This window comes from Staurois parvus, unplaced genomic scaffold (assembly GCF_062004578.1).
Source record: "Staurois parvus isolate SC_StPar_1 unplaced genomic scaffold, SC_StPar_1.0 ptg000552l, whole genome shotgun sequence".
NCBI classification, from domain to species: domain Eukaryota; kingdom Metazoa; phylum Chordata; class Amphibia; order Anura; family Ranidae; genus Staurois; species Staurois parvus.
In genome coordinates this window covers 717,535-730,000 of record NW_028318348.1, presented here as the reverse complement: position 1 = coordinate 730,000, position 12,466 = coordinate 717,535, and the positions used below count along the sequence as shown (strand labels likewise).

The 12,466-nt window shown below is 42.8% G+C and overlaps 1 protein-coding gene across 1 annotated transcript in view; it reads left to right on the top strand.

The window, feature by feature from the left end:
• TEX261 (testis expressed 261) overlaps positions 1-353 on the top strand; it is a 25,412-nt gene extending 25,059 nt beyond the window's left edge. Inside the window, exon 6 of the mRNA XM_089691168.1 lies at positions 1-353. This exon is cut by the window's left edge and continues 326 nt beyond it. The gene's annotated coding sequence lies outside the window, so the exon portion shown is untranslated.
• The last annotated feature ends 12,113 nt before the right edge of the window (positions 354-12,466 follow it).

The window sequence follows — 12,466 nt, the reverse complement described above, 5'->3', positions numbered from 1 at the left end:
TCACTCCTCCACAGGGACTGGGGTGCAGCTGAGGAATCTCCTCTTTAGGTGCCTATCGCCGATCACCTCGGACAAAAGTGACAGTTCATAGAGCTTGTGCTGAACTTATTGGAGGTTCTGATAGAAATAATGTCAGGAAAACGATGGTACCGAGGGTAGAGTCTATGCGCCAGATATTTTTAACAGTTTAGTGCCAATAGGTTTTTTTTTTTTTTGGTTTCTTACTGAGCTCTGCAGACGTTAGAAAAACTGTAAATTGTGTTTTCAGCATGGTAGATACTGGCCCCCGCCAGTCTTTGTGAATTCACTGCACTAGTTTAGTGCTCCTGTGAAATAAAGTCATTATTTCTTAATGGTGATTTATTCCTTATGTCTTCATGGTATTGAGCCTCATATCATGGCTGGGCAAATCCCTGCACCCTCCCCCCCCCCCCCAACTGTCCCCTCATGCTGGTGTCACTGCTTCAGACTTATTTTCTGTAGCCTGAGAGGACCCCACTGCTGGACAGTCATTACTAAATGTCCACATCACAAGGTCAAATTCATCCCTTGAACTGTGATCCACTCTACACCATTAGTCGACATAGACTTACCTTTCAAACCGTGAGATGGGTCAATTCTGTGCAGCAAAGGAATGGCAGAAGCAAACAGGAGCAAGTGCATGAGGGCTCGCTGGGAGTTGCTGCTAGATCAAGATCAGTGATGGTGCTAATGTAACTATTAAACAGTGTTAACAGTTTTACTGCTACAGGGCAGCATTCCTGTGCAAAATCACGTGTGTGTGTATGTATGTGTGTGTGTGTATATACATACAATATATATATATATATATATATACAGTGGGGCAAAAAAATATTTAGTCAGCCACCAATTGTGCAAGTTCTCCCTCTTAAAAAGATGAGAGAGGCCTGTAATTGGCATCATAGGTAGACCTCAACTATGAGAGACAAAATGAGAAAACAAATCCAGACAATCACATTGGCTGATTTGGAAAGAATTTATTTGCAAATTATGGTGGAAAATAAGTATTTGGTGACCTACAAACAAGCAAGATTTCTGGCTCTCACAGACCTGGACCTTCTTCTTTAAGAGGCTCCTCTGTCCTGCACTCATTACCTGTATCAATGGCACCTGTTTGAACTTGTTATCAGTATAAAAGACACCTGTCCACAACCTCAAACAGTCACACTCCAAACTCCACTATGGTGAAGACCAATGAGCTGTCGAAGGACACCAGAAACAAAATTGTAGACCTGCACCAGGCTGGGAAGACTGAATCTGCAATAGGCAAGCAGCTTGGTGTGAACAAATCAACTGTGGGAGCAATAATTATAAAATGGAAGACATACAAGACCACTGATAATCTCCCTCGATCTGGGGCTCCACGCAAGATCTCACCCCGTGGGGTCAAAATGATCACAATAATGGTGAGCAAAAATCCCAGGACCACACGGGGGGACCTAGTGAATGACCTGCAGAGAGCTGGGACCAACGTAACAAAGGCTACCATCAGTAACACACTACGCCGCCAGGGACTCAGATCCTGCAGTGCCAGACATGTCCCTCTGCTTAAACCAGTACATGTCCGGGCCCGTCTGAAGTTTGCTAGAGAGCATTTGGACGATCCAGAAGAGGATTGGGAGAATGTCATATGGTCAGATGAAACCTAAATAGAATTGTTTGGTAGAAACTCAACTCGTGTTTGGAGGAGAGAGAATGCTGAGTTGCATCCAAAGAACACCATACCTACTGTGAAGCATGGGGGTGGCAACATCATGCTTTGGGGCTGTTTCTCCGCAAAGGGACCAGGACGACTGATCCATGTACAGGACAGAATGAATGGGGCCATGTATTGTGAGATTTTGAGTGCAAACCTCCTTCCATCAGCAAGGGCATTGAAGATGAAACGTGGCTGGGTCTTCCAACATGACAATGATCCCAAACATACCGCCTGGGCAATGAAGGAGTGACTTCGTAAGAAGCATTTCAAGGTCCTGGAGTGGCCAAGCCAGTCTCCAGATCTCAACCCCATAGAAAACCTTTGGAGGGAGTTGAAAGTCCGTGTTGCCCAGCGACAGCCCCAAAACATCACTGTTCTAGAGGAGATCTGCATGGAGGATGGGCCAACATACCAGCAACAGTGTGTGCCAACCTTGTGAAGACTTACAGGAAACGTCTGACCTCTGTCATTGCCAACAAAGCATATATAACAAAGTATTGAGATGAACTTTTGATATTGACCAAATACTTATTTTCCACCATAATTTGCAAATAAATTCTTTCCAAATCAGCCAATGTGATTGTCTGGATTTGTTTTCTCATTTTGTCTCTCATAGTTGAGGTCTACCTATGATGCCAATTACAGGCCTCTCTCATCTTTTTAAGTTGGAGAACTTGCACAATTGGTGGCTGACTAAATACTTTTTTGCCCCACTGTATGTGTGTGTGTATATATATATATATATATATATATATATTTACAGTGATTAGTATATATTCTTAGCACTGATCACTGTATTAGTGTCACTGGTTTCCCACAAAGTGTTAGCGTAAGAATGTTCGCCACAATATCGCAGTCCCGCAATAAGTCACTGATCGCCACCATTACTAGTGTACATAAAAACAAAAAATTCCAGTATATGTACCATAGATTGTAGATGCTATAATGTTTGCGCAAACGAATCAATATATAATCATTGGGATTTTTTTTTTTATCAAAACTATGTAGCAGAATAAATTTTGGCCTAAAAATTTTTTATTGGATATGTTTGATAGCAGAAAATAATTTTTTTTTTTTTTGTGTTTTTTTTCAAAATTGTCATTCTTTTCTTGTTTATAGAGCAAAAAGTAAAAATCGTAAAGGTGATCAAATACCACCAAAAAGCTCTATATGTAGGAAAAACAGGAGATCATTTGGGTGCAGCATTGCATGACTACACAATTGTCAGTTAAAGTAATGCAACGCCGTAGCACAAAAAATGGCCTGGTCAGGAAGGGGGGTAAATTTTCTGGAGGGCAAGTGGTTAATAGTTAAGTGTTTAATTATGGTGACTAATTAACTGGATGACATTTAGTTTGTAAATCATTGTGTGTCATAAACAACTGCAAGTGCCTTTTTTTTTTTTTTAAGAAATTGCTATTTCTTGTTCATATAGTAGCGCACATAGGCAGATTTGGAGATAACAGGGTTAAAGGCAGTTATCTGCAAGTGATTGGGCACTGGCAAAAAAAAAAAAAAAAGCTTTAAGGGACCCATACATAACCCCTTCCACTCCCAGCAATCATCAGTTCTTTCCTAATATCTTTGGATGTTGGATGTCTCCTCTTTTACTGAGGCTACTTCAGTTTTTGTTACTCATACTGAATTTCTTCAGTTAGTCTTCCTCACGGTGTGTTGAGAGATCTTGCACAGTTTCCAGATTGGTGTCCCAGGGCAAGCGATTTGGGAAACGTACTTGGACTTGACCAGAAACCTGACACTGGCCTGTAAAGTTGCTTGGGGCCCTGAATCCTGTGTTGGGTGCCCACCTAGACTTGTATTGCACCATGTCCGGTTAGCCACAGGGTCCAGGGATAATACATGCATCATGACGTCACCATGCTCTAGTCCGATGTGTTGCGTCACGCTATCACGTGACTCCTGACGTGACGCAACGTGTCGGACTAGAGCTTGGAGACGTCTACGCACGGACGGCAGTCGCCATATTTGGACTCCTTGAATGTACACCTTAACTGTAGGATTACACAGTACGTGCCTGATGGGTCTGTGAGCCTGTTTTAAAGTGCGAGTAACCTTTTGGCATTGTGGATTTCCTTAATAAATTTAAAAATCGTACACAATGGAAGTTCTTTCTTTGACCTTTCATGAGCCATTGAAGATTCCCTTAAAGGTGTTTGACGATTTAGTGATTGATTACGGTGGGAGCTGACCCTGTGTCCAGCCAGAGCGAGAGATCTATCCTGCCTGGGATCATCCGGTGATACATTATGCTCTATGACTCCTTGAGGGTCAAATATTTTAGGTGAGCGCGCACGCCAGATGGTGACGGATTGGCACAAGTTTTGAGCACGAAAATTCTGTATGGTTGAAGATTTGAAATCTAGCACTTTTCATTGATCCTTGGGACTTTGCGATATATTGCTGTTGTCATGCTGTATGATTTTGTCATTGTTGATTTCATTTTAAGTGTCGCCATGTCACATTTTTTCTCTATTTGTTTTGAATCATGGTCCACTCCATACTTCATATATATTTGAATTAATTTGTTTTTATTCACATCTTTTTTATTGATCATACACGATGTCACACCAATAATTGAACCAAGTTACTTTTAATTCACATCTTTTATTGATTTTCACTATTTATTTTAAGTACCGTATTTGCCGGCGTATAGGACGACCCCCTACTTTTCCTGCTAAAATGTAGTGTTTGGGCTATACTCGCCGTATAAGACTACCCCTCTTCCAATGCACACCAGTGGGAGGAATAGTGCCCCATCATTAGTATTAGTGGCAGGAATAGTGCCCCATCATTAGTATTAGTGGCAGGAATAGTGCCCCATCATTAGTATTAGTGGCAGGAATAGTGCCCCATCATTAGTATTAGTGGCAGGAATAGTGCCCCATCATTAGTATTAGTGGCAGGAATAGTGCCCCATCATTGGTATTAGTGGCAGGAATAGTGCCCCATCATTGGCATTAGTGGCAGGAATAGTGCCCCATCATTGGTATCAGTGGCAGGAATAGTGCCCCATCATTGGTATCAGTGGGGGGAATAGTGCCCCATCATTGGTGTCAGTGGGGGGTGGAATAGTGCCCCATCATTGGTGTCAGTGGGGGGTGGAATAGTGCCCCATCATTGGTGTCAGTGAGGGGTGGAATAGTGCCCCATCATTGGTGTCAGTGGGGGGGGGGGATAGTGCCCCATCATTGGTGTCAGTGGGGGGGAGGAATAGTGCCCCATCATTGGTGTCAGTGGGAGGAATAGTGCTCCATCATTGGTATCAGTGGGAGGAATAGTGCCCCATCGTTGGTGTCAGTGGGAGGAATAGTGCTCCATCATTGGTATCAGTGACACCAATGATTGGGCACTATTCCTCCCACTGACACCAATTACACTTGCTGACCCTGTTCTAGTATGGTGCTGCTGCAGCCAGCATATGTGGTTGCAGCAGCACCTCTACACTGCACACTTACCTGCTGCTCCTGCACTCGATTTTCGCGGGGCCGCTCGGCTCCGCCCCCTCGCCGGTGATTGGCCGCTTGTGTGCCTTTCCTGAGCTACAGTTCTGGCGGCCAATCACCGGTGAGGAGGCGAAGCCGAGCAGCCGCGCCGAACTGAAGGAGCAGCTGCGCTTCCTGGACCGGATCATCGTGGGACCGGAGCCAGGTAATAAACAGCCCCTGTCCACCCCTGTACTTAGTGTCCCTTCCGTTGGAAGGGGGGGGGCGGCGGCACCGCCCCGCCCCCCTAAAAAGTGTCAGTATGCCGTATACCGGCGTATAAGACGACCCCCGACTTTGAGAAGATTTTCAAGGGGTAAAAAGTCGTCTTATACTCCGGCAAATACGGTATATCACAGTATACACAGCGCTACACTACTTTCCTTATCAGGTTGGTAAACTCTATCATCCCTACGTTGTTAAGTGCCAGAAAGTTGACTTCTTAACCTCCCTAGCGGTCTGATTATGTCAGTATTTCTGTGCTCAAAGCGGTACATTTTTTTGCATGGAAATATTTTTTTTTTTATTGTAGGCCTGTAATTTTTAGGAATAACTCACTGAAATCTGTCCGAACAAGAGTCTAGTAAACATCCCGGGTATGATAAAACTTGAAACACAAAATCATAAATTATAATGTAATAAATAATCATAAAAAATAATAATATAATAATACATTTAATTCAATAATATAATCAAACCAAAAACACTGAAATTTGATTAGTTGGTGGTCAGTGGCGTTTTCCTTCATTGTGCCCCCTTTATGATCAATCTGTCCTGTGATTTGAGCTATGTTTTTTTTTTTTTTTACTACTACTACACAACAGTATTATGGTGATTACTGAGCTTTATATTCACTTCAGAATCCCAATAGAGACCGAGAGGAAAGTGCAACAGGTGTCCCTACTGAGATATTTCCTCATACCTGTCCTGATGACAACTGTACATTTTGGAATTCCCAATTACTTTCTGTTATAGTGACAAGTAAATGGTCAAAAAAATGGGCTGAATCACCATGGTAAACTCTATCATCCCTACGTTGTTAAGTGCCAGAAAGTTGACTTCTTAACCTCCCTAGCGGTCTGATTATGTCAGTATTTCTGTGCTCAAAGCGGTACATTTTTTTGCATGGAAATATGTATTTGAAACACAAAATCATAAATTATAATTTAATAATCTCATAAAATAATATAATAATAATAAATTGAATTCAATAATATAATCAAACCAAAAACACTGAAATTTGAAATATATCGCCAAGTTCGCACATCGCTGAGAAAAGTCGCAGAATCGTTTTCAGTGTCTGATGATGAATTTCCCCCACGAATCATTATCACTCAATTCTGCAAGTGGTTCTGATTTACTATCGCTGTTCTCTAGCCGGTCTAAAACCAATTTTGACCTAAAGGGACGCTTTTTGGACGCCATGGACGTTTCTCAGTTTCCAGGCAGAAAGAACAGTAAAAATGCAGGCAGGGCGCCGGACAAAGCACTCGGGACAAAATGTATGTGAAATGGTTTGATACAGGAATGTTATACTGTGTGATTTTAGTGTATTTAGTAAATGTCGCCTTTTTCACATTTTTAAATTTCCCACCGCTCCGTCCCCGTACATCCCGTACGTCCCAACGTCGCAGGGAACGGAACCCAGAAGACAGATGCCGGCATCGGCCGGAGGACATTACAGGGGACACTGCAGGAGGGACATCGCGGGAGCTCAGGACAAGGTAAGTGAAGAAGAGATCCCGGAGCAACGCTGCAGTGTATTCCTGAGTGTAGCTCGGGGTTACCGCTTGCGGTGCTGAAACTTTACCCCGAGCTACACTCGGGAATACCGCCAGGGAGGTTAAAAGGTTACCGCACCTTGGAAGGCTTATTTAGTCTGGTGTAAACAGCAGATGGTTAGTCCTAGTCCTAGTCCTAGCCAATATTCCGTGGGACATATTCTGGCTTTCCTTCAGTCAAAAATGGGTCAGCATTAGGCTTGGGGTTTGATAAAGGACCAAACTTTGGCCACTGATCATGAAGGCTCTCACTACTGTCAATTGAAACCAGTGAGCCAGTGCAGAGAGAGCAGGGGCGGGGCTGAGCTACGCTCTGTGTGAATGGACACGCAGAGCAGCGGCTTAGAAGCGAGTCTACTTGGGTGCCCCAATAGCAAACTGCTTGCTCTGGGGGCACTTGACAGGAGGGAGGGGCCAGGAGCTCTGGCAGGGGACATGAGAAGAGGAGGATTGGGGCTGCTCTGTGCAAAACCATTACACGGGAGGTAGGTATGGCATGTTTGTTGGGTTTTTTTTTGGGGGGTGGGTTGTTTTTTTAAATTGCATTTAATATAACTTTAAGGATTGGTAATATCCCATATATTACATTTTTGTTTTTGGATTTAATACGGTTAAACTAAACTCGGTCAGCATTAAGTATTTTTTATTCTTAGGCTACTAGTCTTGGTAAATAGGTAGGTATATGATATAGTGTGTGTATATAATTTTTTTTTTTTTTGTTACATGATTTCAGTTGTTTCCTAGTTTCTGACCTATTCCAAAATGATGTCATGCATCCCAGAAGTCTTCATGGGCATTTTTTTTAAATTTCATTTCATGTGGAGGGGCTTTCCTAGCTAAATACACTCTCCTGTCTGCTTGCCTGAGCTAAGGGCAGATGGATTCCAGGAAGTAAATGTTACATGACTCATCTGCTCTTACCCAAGATATTAGGGGGGGGTTTCCAGTAATTTTTCAAAAAATAAAGATGGATGGGTGTCTTCTCTTTGACCATTAAAAATGAATTAGTGTTTTTAGTTTGTGGTGCTCAGCTAAGTTCCCCTTTTAAAATTGCTTGCCCGCCGCTCTATAGCTGAAATACTAATACAGGGCTGTGCGAAATCACGTATATATACACATGATTTTGCATTTCTGGGTAAGGGGCATGCGCTGTCCCGCCCTACCCCTGCTGCCATTGGTGGCTTCAGCCGTTGATCACCGGGTCCTGGCCGGTGATCGCTGAGTATCACTGATGGGGGAGAGGACTGTATGTAAACAATACAGATTTCTCCCCTGTCAGCTCCAGCATGCTTCTTTGTATTGCTCTGCATAGCAAATGTTGCTGAGAACTGGCTTGTCCATTTAAGAATTGGTAATTAGAATGTTGAGTCAACAATGTGTGTTGTACAATTGCCCATCAGTTGCTCTTTAACCTCCCTGGCGGTATTCCCGAGTGTAGCTCGGGGTAAAGTTTCAGCACCACAAGCGGTAACTCTGAACTACACTCGGGAATACCCTGCGGGGTTGCTCCGGGATCTCTTCTGAATTTACCTTGTCCTGCGCTCCCGCGATGTCCCTCCTGCGATGTCCCTGGCAATGTCCTCCAGCTGATGCCGGCTTCTGTGTTCCGTTCCCTGCGACATTGTAACGTACGGGGGATGGAACTGGCGGGAAATTTAAAAATGTGAAAGTGACATTCACTAAATACACTAAAATCACATAGTATAACATTCCTGTATCAAACCATTTCACATACATTTTGTCCCGAGTGCTTTGTCCGGCGCCCTGCCTGCATTTTTACTGTTCTTTCTGCCTGGAAACTGAGAAACGTCCATGGCGTCCAAAAAGCGTCCCTTTAGGTCAAAAGCGGTTTTAGACCGGCTAGAGAACAGCGATAGTAAATCAGAACCACTTGCAGAATTGAGTGATAATGATTCGTGGGGGAAATTCATCATCAGACACTGAAAACGATTCTGCGACTTTGCTCAGCGATGTGCGAACTTGGCGCTATATTTCAAATTTCAGTGTTTTTGGTTTGATTACATTATTGAATTAAATTTATTATATTTTTTATGATTATTAAATTATGATTTCGTGTTTCAAATTTTATTCTACCCGGGATGTTTACTAGACTCTTGTTCGGACAGATTGCAGTGAGGTATTCCTAAAAATTACAGACCTACAATAAAAAAAAAAACATATTTTCATGCAAAAAAATGTACCGCTTTGAGCACAGAAATACTGACATAAACAGACCGCTAGGGAGGCTACAAATGGTCAACGTTTCTATTTGTACATTATCTGGGGTGATTCAGCCCATTTTTTGGCCTTTTACTTGTCACTATGACAGAAAGGAATTGGGAATTCCAAAATGTTGCACTTTCATCTCGGTCTCTATTGGGACTCTGAAGTGAATATAAAGCTCAGTAATCACCATAATACTGCTGTGTAGTAAAAAAAAACAAAAAAAAAACATAACAGCTCAAATCACAGGACAGATTGATCATAAAGGGGAACAATGACCACCGACTTTATGAAGGAAACCACCACTGACCACCAACTAATATGAGGAACTCACCATTGACAAACAACATCTCAAGGGGCACTCATCACCAGCCACCACCATAGAAGACAATAACTACTGACCGCTGTAATCTGCAGCCTACTCTGTGTAATACATAGTTATGACCCCTGCACTGTATACACTGCGTCCTAAATGAAAGATTTTTGTTATTTATGAACTAAAGACTTTCAAAGTGCCACATCCAAAATAATAGAACAAAAGAAGAAAATGCAATTAGAGGAGAACACTGGTCTCTGCCAGCTCCCAATAATGGACTTTATAGGCACATCACGAGACAGAGATAGAATCAAATAAAGTTTATTACGAATATATATGCTAGCACATAAAAACATAAAACTGTACATATAGACAATAATATCAATAATCTCAGCATACCCTCTACTGGATTGGTATACCAGCTAGCCTGAATGTATCAGCGCACTAATATATAGTGTAACATGTATAGGCGCAGGCATGCTCTCCCAAATCCAGGTACGTCAGACGCCCAAATCCCTGCACGGCATAGAATATCGAGAAAATTGCAATCTGCACTACTGACCCCTGCACTCCTCCCTACAAACTGCTTACCCTCTGTACACTGCCCTACAAATTACTGTCCTCTTTACACTTCCCCACAAACTACTGACCCCTGAACTTTGCCCTACAACCTACTGACTCCTGTACACTGTCCTATAAATTACAGACCCCCTGAACTCTGCCCTACAAATTACTGACCCTTGCACACTGCCCTTCACCCTACTGACCTCTGTACTTTGCCCTGAAAACTTCTGACCTCTGAACTCTGTCCTATACACTACTGACCCATGAACTCTGCCCTACAAATTATGTTCCCTTGTACACTGCCCTTCACCCTACTGACCTCTGTACTCTGCCCTGCAAACTACCGACCTCTGAACTCTGCCCTACAACCTATTGACTCCTGTACACTGTCCTATAAATTGCCAACCCCCTGAACTCTGCCCTACAAATTACTGACCCTTGTACACTGCCCTTCACCCTACTGACCTCTGTACTTTGCCCTGTAAATGTCTGACCTTTGAACTCTGTCCTACACACTACTGACCCATGAACTCTGCCCTACAAATTATGTTCCCTTGTACACTGCCCTTCACCCTACTGACCTCTGTACTCTGCCCTGCAAACTACCGACCTCTATACTCTGCCCTACAACCTACTGACTCCTGTACACTGTCCTATAAATTACAGATCCCTGAACTCTGCCCTACAAATTACGGACCCTTGTACACTGCCCTTCACCCTACTGACCTCTGTACTCTGCCCTGCAAACTACTGAACTCTGCCCTACAACCTACTGACTCCTGTACACTAGTCTACAGACTACTGGCACTTGTACACTGACCTACATACTGCTGACTCCTGTACTCTGCCCAACATACGACTGACACTGGCCAGAAGTCAACCCAACCAGTCGGACCAGAATTAAGACCAGTCAGGCCAAATTTCAAGCCAAGAAAGTCAGCCTGCTGTACCAGTTGTTCTGCCTTCACTGTAATTGAAAGAGAATGCTAAGTTTCTTGCTGAAGCTAACTTTTCAAGGATAAGTTCACCTTTCCGTAAAAATAATAAATACTAGTGGTGCACCGAAATAAAAATTCAAAATGCACTTGGCCGAAAACCGAAACCGAAATTTGTAGTTTTTTAAAAATGAATATATATTTTTTGGGAAAAAATACACTTTGATTAAAAAAAAATATATACCCAAATTTTTTTGTAAAATATGAAAGAGGATATTACGGAAAGTAAATAGACACCTAACATGTGAGGCTTTAAAATTGCGCACGCTCCTGGAATGGCGTGAAACTGCGGTACTTAAAAATCTCTATGAGTGATGCTTTAAATATTTCTACAGGTTAGCAGTGTAAAGTCACAGAGGAGGTCTAGTGCGAGAATTTTTGCTTTCGCGCTGACGTTCTTGGTGATACCTCATGTGTGTGGTTTGAACGCCATTTACATATGTGGGCATGGCTTACGAATGCGTTCACCACTATGTGCGAGCACGGGGGGCACTTTAAATTTTTTTATTATTATTATTTATTTAATTTTTTTTTGTTCCTTTAAAAAAAATTTTAATCACTTTTATTTTTATCACAAGAAATGCATGCATCCCTTGTGATAGAAATAATTAGTGACAGGTCCTCTTTATGAAGAGATATGGGGTCAATAAGACCCCACATCTCTCCTCTGCAATGTTTAGGCATTGGATCAAAAAAAAAAAAAGCAACGATCTAGTCTAGTGTTTTAAAAAAACCCAAAATGGCCGGAACTGGAAGTGATATCGCTCCGGTCCTCCAAGGGCATAGAGATGTGTGGCGGCCATCTTTCCTTCACTCATCTCTATGCCCAGCGCCGGGATTGATGGTTTCTCAGGTAAGGCTGAACTACCAAGTGGCGGTTGGTGGCGGCGGCGGTGAGGGGTGGGTTTTTTTCGGCACCTGTATCAGTGCTTTTTTTCATTTTGGCCGAAGTCCGAAAGAGGTGTTTTCGGCCGAAACGTTTTGGCCGCTGAAATTTCATTGCATCCCTAATAAATACACATTTTTTTTGCAGGTAAAAAAATGTGCATTTATTATTTTTTGTCTTCAGAGCCTGTAAAGTATTCCACCAGCGATCAGCAGTGTATCTGTGTGTACATTCTGTACGGGCAAGCCGATACTTGCTGACAGGAAGACCCAAACTATCATGGTGCTCACAGCACCGTGGCAGTTCATTGAGGACTACAAGCCAACAGCCACTAAGGCTGTGGGACTTGTAGTTTGTTCATTCACAGAACTCTGCGAACGAATGACGCTGCCGTGTGGGTGGAGCCCCACACAGCCACGCTGTTTTTATAAAGTGACAGCTTGTATGGAAACGGGTGGAACATGTAACGTGTTTCCAC